Below are 13152 nucleotides of genomic sequence, written 5' to 3' on the forward strand. Positions count from 1 at the left end.
CCGTCTGCTACTTTGTTAACATAAATAAATTACTTAACTGACATTTACAATAATAACTTACAAGTGAACTAACTATAATAGTGTTGCCCATAACTTTCGTGCTCTGCAGAGTTCATTCTTACTACTTCTAATTTGGTGCGTTTTAACGAATTCTAATGGGAAAAGACTCTCAATTCGGTGAAATGTTAATTGACGACGTAAGTTTTAATTGTCACAATATCAAGCTATTAGTTTGATATGACATGTGAACAGATTCAGCCCATCATACTTTTACCGTGACACGAAAAAGATAATTTAAGAAAGAAGAAAGATAAATCGATAGATTGACGACGTAATATGAAAGTTTCATCGCTTTTTCTCGATGATTGCTAAACTTTAGTTCTTCTTTTATCTTACGTTCACTACGACGAAGATTTGCCATCCATCGTTTGGATACGTGTCAAAGTGGCTTAGAAGCAAAGCGTCGAACGTTGAAAGGCTTCAAGAAGAGCTCTACAAATGAAACGGGTGATAATCTTTTATCAAGATATGTTTTCTTGGTCTTGTTGAGAACTTAGAAGACTGTAGATATCTGTCATTTGTTTTATATATCTTGTTTAGTAATCAGAAAATATATTCTAGAGGATAAAGATGAAGGAATATAATAAGTTACATTAAAACACAGTACGTAGTTAATGACATTAATTATATACTCGTACATATTAAGAAATAAGTGGCAACTGTCGTCAGATTACAGTCTTATCTGAGATCGGCCACAGATGCATTGGCCACAGACCGTTGGAAACTAAGTTGATATGCCTCGTAATGTTTCCTTACTACAATCTTCAAAAACACAGCAGCGCTTAACAGTTATAAGGCGAGAAGTGGTGGTAGTGCAACCACAAAGTTTACCTTTAAACTATAGCTGATCAAGTTAAACCTACTCGTATGTATAAACGAATGAAAGTTATTTTCTCCAAGGCATGAATTTCGCACACAACCCGGATTTAAGTTGGGAAGTAATACTATCTAACTTTCAGGATAAGATAACACGGCTGCATAAATATCAGTTCCGCACAGTTTCGATTTTATTGTATTAAAGCGTATCGCATAAATTGTAAAACTTTCGAGATATATTGTGGTAACGTGTGGGAGCTAACGATAACATAGTGAAAGCATATTTGGTTGGAAGTTGGAAATAAAAATGAATATTATCATATTAGTGTGTATTTATTTTTCTTTATAGGATACAGGAATAGCGGGCGAGCATGCAGTCCACCTGATGGTAAGTGACTGTCGCCTATGGACATATACTCCAGGTAAGATTAGATTACAACCTGATGCTGGGCATAGACGCGTCGCTAACCCTGAGGACTAAGCCGAAATGCACCACAACTTTCAAACCAGAACATAGCAACGCTAAGTAGCACTGCTGTTATTACGGCGAAAATTTAGTGCCGCTGGAATTAAAATACAGAGGGTTTTGCCACCTTCATTATTTACGTAATGTATGGGCAGCAGCAGCATAGTAATTTACTATCACTGGAGCAACTAGTAACAACAACTAGATTGGCGATTAAGTACTTAGTGAATAATGCGATTGCAAAATTTGCTTGGCTACTTTTGAGTAGCTTATGCATCTATAAAGATGCACAGACAATCATAGACAGACTTTTGTCTAAATTAAAGAATCGCTCGTCGGTCGCTTAAACAACAATTTGATGCGTAAGCAGACGCACCTACTCAGTAGCCTAAGCGACAATATTGGATCCTAAGCAACTATCGCTCAGGCGATAGTAGCCAATGGGCCAGCCTAAGAACAATCAAAATGTTATTTAATGTCATTAAAGTCAAGACTATGTTATTGTGAAATTTAACACTTCACTTTCCTCCTTAAAGCAGGAATGTACAATGAACATACATAAGGTTGTGTGAACGGTGTGGCAGACATAACAAGTACATATTATTATACATATCCCAACTTACTCTCAGGCATAGCGATGCGCCTGTAGCCGACCTCAGGTGTATGCACGTTTCCTACTTTGCTAACATAAACAAAATTAACTGTAAATTACGCTTTGTGTACTCATAACTCTTTAATAACATTCCTTTACTTGTGATTAAAAAAGTTTTAGAGCTTCTTAGAGTGATAAAATTAAATCAAATCATTTTTTTTCATTCAAAATAGGTTTTTTGCATGGCACTTTTTGAATGTCATCTACATCATTTCTACATCTACCACCATTTCAATTCACTAAATAAGTAAATACGGAGATTTACAATTATTTCACTTTCTAGGACGTAATACATTAAAATAATATAAATGTAACGGATTTTCGTAATATAATTGTAACAGATTGCCATGTGACATACCGGAAGGTAATCAAGCGCGCTTCAAACAAGCACGCGTGAATGCGGCCCGTAACGAGCGCACTTGGCCCACAACGTGATATTACGACTACTTGATATTTAGGTGACGGCGTCATCAGCATCTACATGCGCATGTAACGTATAATAACAGATACTTCGTTGGTAGGACGTACATGTCTTCTACATTAGATAGTTTTTTGCATTATAATATAACGTGTAAAATAGGAATCTACAAACTTAGTGTGTAATTAGTAGGTAAGTTCTTGACTATGACTATTTAATATCAGTTGGACTGTATACTCGTTTCTTATTTCTACTACCACCTATAAACAAATTAGAAGTTTATACAAATTTACGCTTCCGTTAATTATACGTTATTGAAGTATTAAATTGAAACAAAGTTATAACTTGCGTATAGCGAATTATCGGAGCGAGAGCAAGTCTGTAATAAATAAGAAACTTACTCCTGTACTGATTCGCTTGAACGGAATTTATCGAAGGTAATTAAAACAAATTTTAGATAGAAAAGATAAAAATACAATATAGTAAGTAACATAGTTTCCTACTTTTCATAAAACACGAACATTATACATACGACTTCGAGTAAGACGCTACATCATACTTTTACCTCGTACAAGTATAAATCCACTCCACAAAACTTGATTCTGTAACTAACCGAGTTATGAACTTCTCGAGCAAGCGCCGCGAACAAAATCTAAATGGATTTGTCAAATGTGAGGATATAATAAGCTTTCAGTGAATTTGCTTGGTTGTTCGCGTGAATTATGCAGCGCTGACACAATCAATGTGACGTGAATGCGCAAATGCATTACAGTTTCGAGTTTGAACTCAATTAAATGTAACATCAAAGCAACGTGCATTTATTTAAATGCTAACAGGAGCATTTAACGTTATTTTATACCATTGTGACGGTAAACTTATGAGTTTGTATGTCAAGTACGTTTTTAAAATGGATTTAGTTGCATTATATGGAAGCAACATAATGAGAAAAACTATTTTACCATAGACAACGGAACCTCTAAAGACAAGGCTTCAATTTTATGAATATTTAGTCTATTTCCTTTTTGTATACACTTATGATTGAAGTAGCCAGAAATAATTGCAATTCACCTAATGGTAAGTTGTCCAAGCTTCCCATGAACATCTGTAACCCAGTCCATTTGGAACAAGGGTTTTACTAGAAACTAATCACAGATGCTGATGATTGAGAATAAGATAGTCCCTCGTATGTAATTCAGCCGGCATTCACTACATATATTTTTTCAAATATTTTGAAACGTAATCGTCTTTGATCATTTTAAAGTAGGGTTGCTTGATGTTAAGGTCTTAGTATATTGACATTTATCAACCTCAAATAGGATTGGGACCCTACGAGGTCACAGGTGCGTTGCTACTAACAACAATTTGGAACGCCTCACAAACATGAAAGGAACGCCAGCAACAGTGCGAGCTCTGATATAAATTTGAACATGGGACTTTTGTGGCAAATCTGTACAAAGGTTTCTGTTCCTTTATTACACGAGAATTACTGAAGCGTGGATTATAAAGATTTTAATCGATTTACAAAGTTACCTTACCCGGTAGTTATTTATTTGAATATGTTAAAGAGGTTATCCTAGTATTATAACTAGATAAAGGTCTTATTTGTTGTATAATATAGGAGTAGGAGACGAGCATGCATCCCACCTGATGGTAAGTGGCCACTGCCGCCCATGGACATCTGTAATCAACCCCAGATAGGATTAGTTATTTCTAACTGAGGTCGGCCACAGATGCGCCGCTACCCCTGAGGACTAAGCTGGAACACTGAGGAAAAGTATATCTACCTCACCACACCCTTCAAACCAGAAACACAGCAGCGCTTAACGCTGCTGCTGTTATGAGACAGAAATAGGTGGTGCCGCCGGAGACGAACCACAAAGGCTACTACCACTTTCAAATTTGCATTAAATGACTTAAAACGATAGCAGTGATAGCCTAGTGGTTAAGAAACTCGACCTCTCGCTCGAGGGGTCCGAGGTTCAAATCCCAGGCACGCACCTCTGATTTTTCGAAGTTATGTGCGTATTAGAAATTAATTATCACTTGCTTAAACGGTGAAGGGAAACATCGTGAGGAAACCTGCATACCTGAGAAATCTTTAAAAAAAAAAAGTTTTCAAAGGTATGTGTAGTCTACCAATACGCACTTGGCCAGCGCGGTGGACTATGGCCTAATCCTTCTCACTCTGAGACCCGTGCCCAGCAGTGGGACATTAATGGGTTGATGATGATGAGTTAAAACGATACGAGTATACGAGTTGTTCAGTAACCCATAAGTTTCTCGACCCATTCGATTTAGAGCAGCGTGGTGAAATTAGCTCCAGGCCTCTACTTGTGGGAAGGTGCAGGCCCAGCGGTGGGATATAAGAATTAAAATACATAATCCAGATTAAGTCAGATGCAAGTAATTTTCCTGTCCAGGACATTCTAGCAACGCGTAGGTAATATTCAGACATAATCTAGTTACAATGTTCATGTCTGTTTCTTACATAGTCTGTACATTCTCATAGGTTTTTAAGTGTCTCGCAGTACAGTGTCGTATGTATACGCAATCTTGTATTGTAATTATAAAAGCTCATTATGATATTATCGATGTCATACATTAGTTTTAATAGTACGGACGCGATGAAAATTAAAAATAAATACTCAATTTGTTAAATAGTTTTCAAAAGGTATGTGGAGTATATTGTATCGTACTTAGTCATAGGACCACACTATGGTCTAATCCCTTAACAGGCGACTCGTACCCAGTTGTCAGAAAGAAAGTAATTTAATAAAGGTTTTGTATTTATCAATGTAGGTACCTGGTAAATTGTATTACTCGTATGTAGAATTGTTTAAAACTTTACCGTAACTTTCGTATATTTAAATTATAAAAGTATGTTAACTTTATTGGAATGTCATCCCTGTATTATAAAAGAAAAGTTTACCAAATACCAATATATACTGTGAAATATACCGACTATGGATGGGTTCGCAAACACGACGTCATTTTATAAAGAAGCAGAAATTTTCGTTGAAAGCCGGTATCCGATTACCCACTGTATTCTGAAAGCGTAGCAGTGGTTCAATGGAAAGGAAATAGCGATAATCAAGACCAATCATATTTATAAAGTCGCGGAATTGAACAGAATTTAAAATTTCTGAAAGGGCAAATTGAAAAAGGGCAGTCATAGCTTAATGATTAGAAACTCGGTCTTTGAATCGGGGGTTGAGGTTCAAATCCCAGGCACGGACCTTTGCTTTTTCAAATTATATGTGTATTAAAACAATTGTCACTTGCTAAAGTGAAATAAAACATGTTGAGGCAGACTATAAACAGACAGTATCAATATCAACAACAAAGTGTCAACAAACACAACAAAAAGTAGTGATAGCCTAGTGGTAGAAACTCAGCCTCTAGATGGTGTGGTGCGAGGTTCGAATCACAGCCATCTCTGATTCTTCACAAAAGTTATGTGCATATTGTAAATCAGTTATCACTTGATTTAAAGGCAAAGGAAAACATCGAACAACAAGAAAACCTGCATACCTATAAAAATATCTTAAAGGTGTGTGAAGCCTACCAATAGACACTTGGCGAGCGTAGTGGACGACGGCCGAATCCTTCTCATTCTGAGAGGAAACCCGTGTCTCGCCTCATCCCAGTGGTTTACAGCGAAATGTCACCAAAACGAATTGGTGTAACCACACTATTATGTTCCTTTCGTAAGTTCTTTTTTAACCGACTTCGAAAAAGGAGGAGGTTACTCAATTCGACCGTATATATATTTTTTTTTTTTTTTATGTTTGTTCGGCGATTTTTTCGCGATGCCGCGACCGATCGACATGATTCATACACCATTATATGCGGCTAGTTTCACAGGGGGTCCCATTTTGAGGAAATTTGAAAATTTCCGCCAGTTTTCCCGGAAAATTGGAAAAACCCGATTTCATATAAACTTGAATAAGTCGAGTGTTTCTTAACCAATTTTAATTTTCTTTTTTTCATATGAAAGGGTGTTTCGTTGCGGTACTTTCCTACCTTAACATTAGTACGCTCTGATGATTAGAATTTAAGTTATGGGGTGGAACTCATCATCACTACCCCTGCTTTTTTACATATTTTATGACAACTTACCTTCTGCCCACTCAATTCTCATGAAACTTAAAATGAACATTGAGTGTCTAGGTTATCATGATATGATGGAAAATTTGACCTTCAACTCTTCAACCCTGGTAATGCAGAAGTGCCTCCTGCCTCAACCATACAAGTTAGGCATTTGGAACTTATGGATATTTAATAAAGTCGATAAGTTGAGATATTTGATGGAAAATTTGACCTTCCACTCTTCAACTCTGATAATGCAGAGGTGCCTCCTGCCTCAGCCATACAAGTTAGGCATTTGATGCTTATGAATATTCAATAAGGTTGATAGGTAGAGATATATGATGGAAAATTTGACCTTCTACTCTTCAACTCTGATAATGCAGAAGTGCCTCCTGCCTCAACCATACAACTTAGGCATTTGGAGCTTACGAATATATGATAAGGTCTTTGAATAGAGACATATGATGGAAGATATGACCTTCAATTCTTCAATCCTGATGATGCAGAGGTGCCTCCCATGTAAAGTATATAGATTAGACATTTGTTGTAATGAAGTAGCTAGACAGAGATATATGATGAAAAATTTGACCATCAACTCCTTTTTCTTTTCTTAACTATTGAATTAAGGTAAATTGGACCGGTTCACTCGCAAAGTTTTACCACCTAGTTTGATTTATTTACTTATCTGTTCCTACCTAACCTAGCCAATAATTAGTATCTCATAAAGCTTCGCCTATAGTGTTTCGTATTGAATTGGTTAGGTTAGGTTGGAACATATAAGACAATATAAAACTAAGCGAGAAGGGCGCGGCAGCGCCCTGCGAGCGGGTGGGTCCAATCCGTATCTATTCAGACCTTACCTTTATTCATGATCACATTTATACAATTTTACATAATATTAATACAAACGTTAGCATATCATCACTAAAAAGGGTGAAAAAAAAAAATTTTAACAAAAAAATAAAACCGACTTCTATGTCACTACAAAGTAAAAAATAATTGAAATAAATGTTGGTTTAGTACATATTTCTGAAGTCGGCGCTCATATTGGACACGCTGTTATCAAACGAAATATATTGAGCGCCGACTTCAGAAATATGTACTAAACCAACATTTATTTCAATTATTTTTTACTTTGTAGTGACATAGAAGTCGGTTTTATTTTTTTGTTAAAATTTTTTTAGAGATAATATTTCTGTAATATCCGCTTTCGTCAGTAATTTGTCCCGTTATCGGGATCGTGCGACGATCGACACGCGACACCAAGCCGCCTCGCCGTAGATTTATGATGTACCCATAGCTGAGTCGCGATACAATAGGGCTGCTAACACTTATAAGCATTGCCTTTTAACTGCTTTAGTAGGATTGATTTGTATGTACTGTTTTTAGTGTATTAGCAAGCTCATAATTAGACACTAAACATAGACACGAGTACTTGTGTGGTGTGTGGTAGTGGTGCGCATCTGGCGACATCGAGTTAGCTGTCAGTTGATCTGGCGCGTCACTCTTAGTGTGGACGCCGTGCCGGGTAGGACGGATAGTGGATTTGCATTATATTTGTACTAACTGAACCTGTACACTGTTAATTATTAGATTATAGTCATTAAAGGCTGTTGAACTCTTTGTTTAGGGTTTAACTGCTGATGGAGGGATCGCGAAATATTCAGGTTTATAAGTACGTACGTTCTGTAGCAGTGGTAGCCTAGTGGATGAAACTTGGCGTCTTCATCGAGGATTCCGTGGTTAAAATCCCAGGCATACTTTTCTGATTTTGCTAAGTTATGTATGAATTAGTAATTAATTATGACTTGCTTTAGGAATTAGGACTTAGAACACATCATTAGGAAACCTGCGTAACAGAGATATTGAAAAAAAAAGTTCTCAGAGGTAAGAGAAGTCAAGTAAAACGCTCTTGGCCAGCGCGGTGGAATATGACCTAATACCTCTCAATCTGAGACAAAACCCGTGCCCAGCAGTGGGACAGTGCGTTGATGACGACGTTGTATTTATGTTAATGTGTGGTCCATCACAAATGTACATAGTGATATTATTTAATCTTATTTTTATGTTATTATGTCGCGTAACGAAGAATAAACATCCACATATCTACGGCGGTAGAGGCTTAAAGCTATTTTTTGGATAAAAAAATCTCATTGAATTGATTTACGCAAGCGAAGGATTCAATCGTCCCCGAATCGTGGAAAATACACAGATTACACATGAAGACGTATAACGAAGTATACAAATAGATATAGAATCGAAATATTCGCGAGAGATTTTTTCTCCCCTGGCCCCTATTTGCATTGGAGCGAAAATATTTAATCAAGCGTATAATCTTAGCGTTCCCTTCGCGTTTGTGGTATGAATGTATGCTTTCGTGAAGGTTACGTATTTTACGTAGCCAAAAGTATTTATCAAAGTACAACCTTGTTAATATTTGAACGTATAGAATGACATGTATAACGTATTATACTAATTGTATGTATTTTTATGTATAAAAGTTATATTTTATCGGATTGAAATAGCAACCAGGCATAAAACTAGTTACAGTGGCAATTGATGTCAGTGGTTTTCTTACTATATCTAAATAGATCAGAAGTGCTACCTAAAAATTTAACAGATAATTCTGAAAATTGAAACGTCTCATGTTTCATCAAGTGTATGCGATTTAATATTCTTTTAAATAACGATATATTACGTAGATTTTAAATGTGGTGGAACCCTTTGTGGTAACATTCCGGAGACACCACCGACACCACCACTATACTTATATTATTATAACACCAGTATTAAGCACTAATGTGTTCTGATTTTAAGGGATGGTAAGGAAGACATACTTATCCAAGTCTTCCAACTTGGTCCTGATGGGTAGAAACTATTCTGTAGCCGATCTCATGTAGAGCTTTAATCTTTTTTATAGTGTTTTGCAGATGATCATGGGCTGCAGTGGTACTCACCATCAGGAGGACTTCATGTTCGTTTACTACTTCTATATAAAGAAGGCGAAATTTAACCAAATATACCGAGTCAACGAACAGCTAGGAATGAGTAAACAGCTTTTTTAAAATTTTTTGGTCATTTCACATCGCCCCAATTTCGAATCGTAAAAATCCATGCCTCATGATTTGAGGTCAACGTTAGGCAATCAAAGGAGAAATTCCGTTAAAATTGGACGAAAGTTGCAGCCATTTTCAGTTAAATGATAAACACATTTTAAGCTCCTCGACCTCATGGCATGATAAGCTTGGCGTTTTAAATTAGGCATTAAAGTTATAATGGAAACCACTTGGTGTATAGCTACTTGATACTTTAAATCCAGGATTAGGTACTTTGTAAAATCTACTACAACTTTATAACTCCATATAAGATAAAGACAACTACGTAGGCATTTTATAAAGATAAGTAAAAGTTAGTTACATTTTGGAATTTAACACCGTGGTTTGCGGAATTTGTAGTTTGTACGAAATCGATGTAAATTCGATTGCTTTATAATAGAAAAAAAATCCCTTAAAATATTGATATCTTCAAATACAATTTAACAGTAAGTGTTATGTTATGCTGTAGTCTGATCCTTTTTAATTAATTTATGCATCTACTTATTGATCCAGTAATGATTTTTAAATAAGTAAATTAATGGATAAAATCCTACGTAAACGAAATCACAAGAAAATACAGGGTATTATATAATGTGGTCTATATTTATAAATAACTAGCTGACCCAGCAAACGTTGTGTTGCCATATAAATAAAAAAAAATGTTAAGGGTGAAAAACCCTTATCATTAAAGGGTATGAAAAATAGATAATAGCCGATTCTCAGATCTACTGAATATGCATATAAAATTTGGTGAAAATCGGTAAAGCCGTTTCGGAGGAGTACTGTAACTAACATTGTGACACGAGAATTTTATATACAAGATGTGTATACTGTGTATACTTTACGTACTGCATTTTATTAATAATTACATAACCAAAGCATAATCTAAAGTCGATATGCAGTAAGTCACAAAATAATCTTCAAATCTATAACTTGTTTAATCAGGTCTTTAATTGGTTTTAACATTCAGTGTGAAGCTTACTTTAATCTCGATCAAGTGTCAACCTCACAATGCGACCACACGTTAATCAAGCTTCGTGGTTAGCTCACGATATTTTTAAGTAAATGAATAACGGAACGCTGTTCACGTAACATATGGGTAAACATGTATTTGACAAATATATTTATTGATTAGGTTAAGAAGATTTTGTTTGGTTATGACACAAAATATGTTTTATTTTACTTACACTCTCCAGTAACTAAGATTAAAAAAAATTGTAGTTTGAGTTAACTATTAATAAATTTAAATTTATTATAAAATAGCATGCGATTTCTCATAAATCTTATACCACTCATACTTGCAACAGCGAGTTTACATTTAAACAGATAAATGCTTACTTTGACGATATAAACTCATTATATCGCATATGAAAGTCGCTTTAGACGAGCCCAGAGAAGGGGACGTGACGTTATTGAGCCTTTTCCGCTACCGACAGCCATCGTCACATCCGCTACGCGCAGGGGAATCATTTTAAGGATACAAACAAGCTGCTGTTGTAATTCCTCTAGGAACCTTTGATTAGGATAACATGTAATTTTTAATAGAAAAATGCACTACCTATATTGTATAAGTTGATCATTATTTATGTTTACCAATAATACATTTATTAATTTAACGCTTCAATAAAAGATGGCGTTAATCACAGATTTATGATGTCGACTTTAGATGTCGGCGCGCGAATTGTAAAAAACGACTTTCATCGTTTTTTCCGCGCGGAAAAAAGAACAAATTTTCAAATCTTTCTCTACTCCGTTTCATACATCGGCTGGGAAAACGACGAATACTGGAAAGAATAATATCACGTACGAGTGACGCAACTCTGTTAAACGGCTGTCCACTGAACTAGCCGCGCAATAAATAAAAAGGCGATTTAGGAAATCCCGACATGACTCGCCGGATTTATACAGTGTTCAGACGCGAGCTGCTCATCAGCATTCTGCCCTCGTGCCAACGATTGAATGTTACCTATATTAATGACGTGATCATGGCTTATTTTCATCAACAATTCATTCCTTAACTTAACTTCAATAATAGATGGCGTTGGGTACAGATTTAACGAGTGGATTGTAGATGTCGATGCGCACGCGCATTGCAAGAACCCACTTTCATCGCTTTTTCCACGCTGAAAAAAGAACAAATTTTCAAATCTTTCTCTACTCCGTTTCAACACATCAGCTGGAACGACGAATACTGGAAATAATAATAATATCACGTACAAGTGACGCAACACTGTTAAACGGCTGTCCACTGAACTAGCCGCGCAATAAATAAAAAGGCGATTTAGGAAATCCCGACATGACTCGCCGGATTTATACAGTGTTCAGACGCGAGCTGCTCATCAGCATTCTGCCCTCGCACCGACGATTGAATGTTACTGCGCGAGACTCTCTGCTCCAGAATTATGGCTTATTGCCCTATGACTTGTTTGGCTTATAATAAATATATGTTTTTGTTACGTAAGGCGAGAGGTCATGTTAATTTGGTTGTCTTTGCAGCATATAATATGAATAGTTGTGATTGGATCCTCCAAAAAGCTCCTCTAAAAAGTGAGGAACGAGTTATGTCAGTAGTATTAGTTAGTTATGTTCCTTTAACTCCTTTAACCCACTCTATGAATCGGAATATTATTTGCGTCGTATTTCAACTACGATTTATTTGAATACCTTTCATACTTTTTTAACTCATAAGCTAAGCAAACGTCTACACAGACAATCGTTTATATGCATAAAATTACCATATAACAAAAGCTTTTATCAGTTAGATCGTAATGTACCTGTAACGTCTAATGTAAGTATCGGTCTTTCACCATAAACTAGTATGCAACAACGTGAGCATTGCTACTATAAAACAATATGTAGTGTTGCGGTGTCGCAGCTACAATTGAGTGCGGTTCTGCCACCTTCAGAATAAACAATATTATAGGCCTAGTATTGAATGCTGCAGTGTTAACGATGTGGTTAAATCAATCTCGATAATGCAATATCACGTAACCGCGGTAACGACATGGTCGGAGTATGTCGATAAAGTTATGTTTCGATTAATTAACCGTGCTTGCAGTAGCTCGTAGTAGCTCGTAGCAGCTCGTAGCGGCTCGTAGCTCGCTGCGATGGCGAGTCGTTTACAAATGCAGGTCATATCGCGTGATTTGGTTTGCTAACTAGCCGCTACGGGAGAGATATGAGCGCTGTCCGCTCGCACTCAATGTATGTAACTCTCAAAGTCTGTCATATATTTTAGTTATTTTAATGGATATCATCTACAACTATGAGTAGGTTTGTAGTACATTTTTCCCTATATTAAGTTTTATAAATACACTGTAATCTATAAAATATTAGTGCGTTACAATACAACTTAACAATATAATCAAAATACATCAATGTTAAACTATCATAATTAATGTTTTTATGAAATGAACGCAAATGAAGTTTATCTCTCGGGCAGTGGACGCCAGTCGATAAGTCAAGCTGATTATTTATGTCATAAACGGGAATACCGCACGTACCGTAATAAATTCAATGAAGGTCGTATTATAGCGACCACTGTAATAGAGTTCAA

Source organism: Epargyreus clarus, unplaced genomic scaffold, assembly GCF_041222505.1.
Source record: "Epargyreus clarus isolate Ecla_fem2 unplaced genomic scaffold, WU_Ecla_fem_2.2 ptg000018l, whole genome shotgun sequence".
In the NCBI taxonomy this organism is placed as follows: domain Eukaryota; kingdom Metazoa; phylum Arthropoda; class Insecta; order Lepidoptera; family Hesperiidae; genus Epargyreus; species Epargyreus clarus.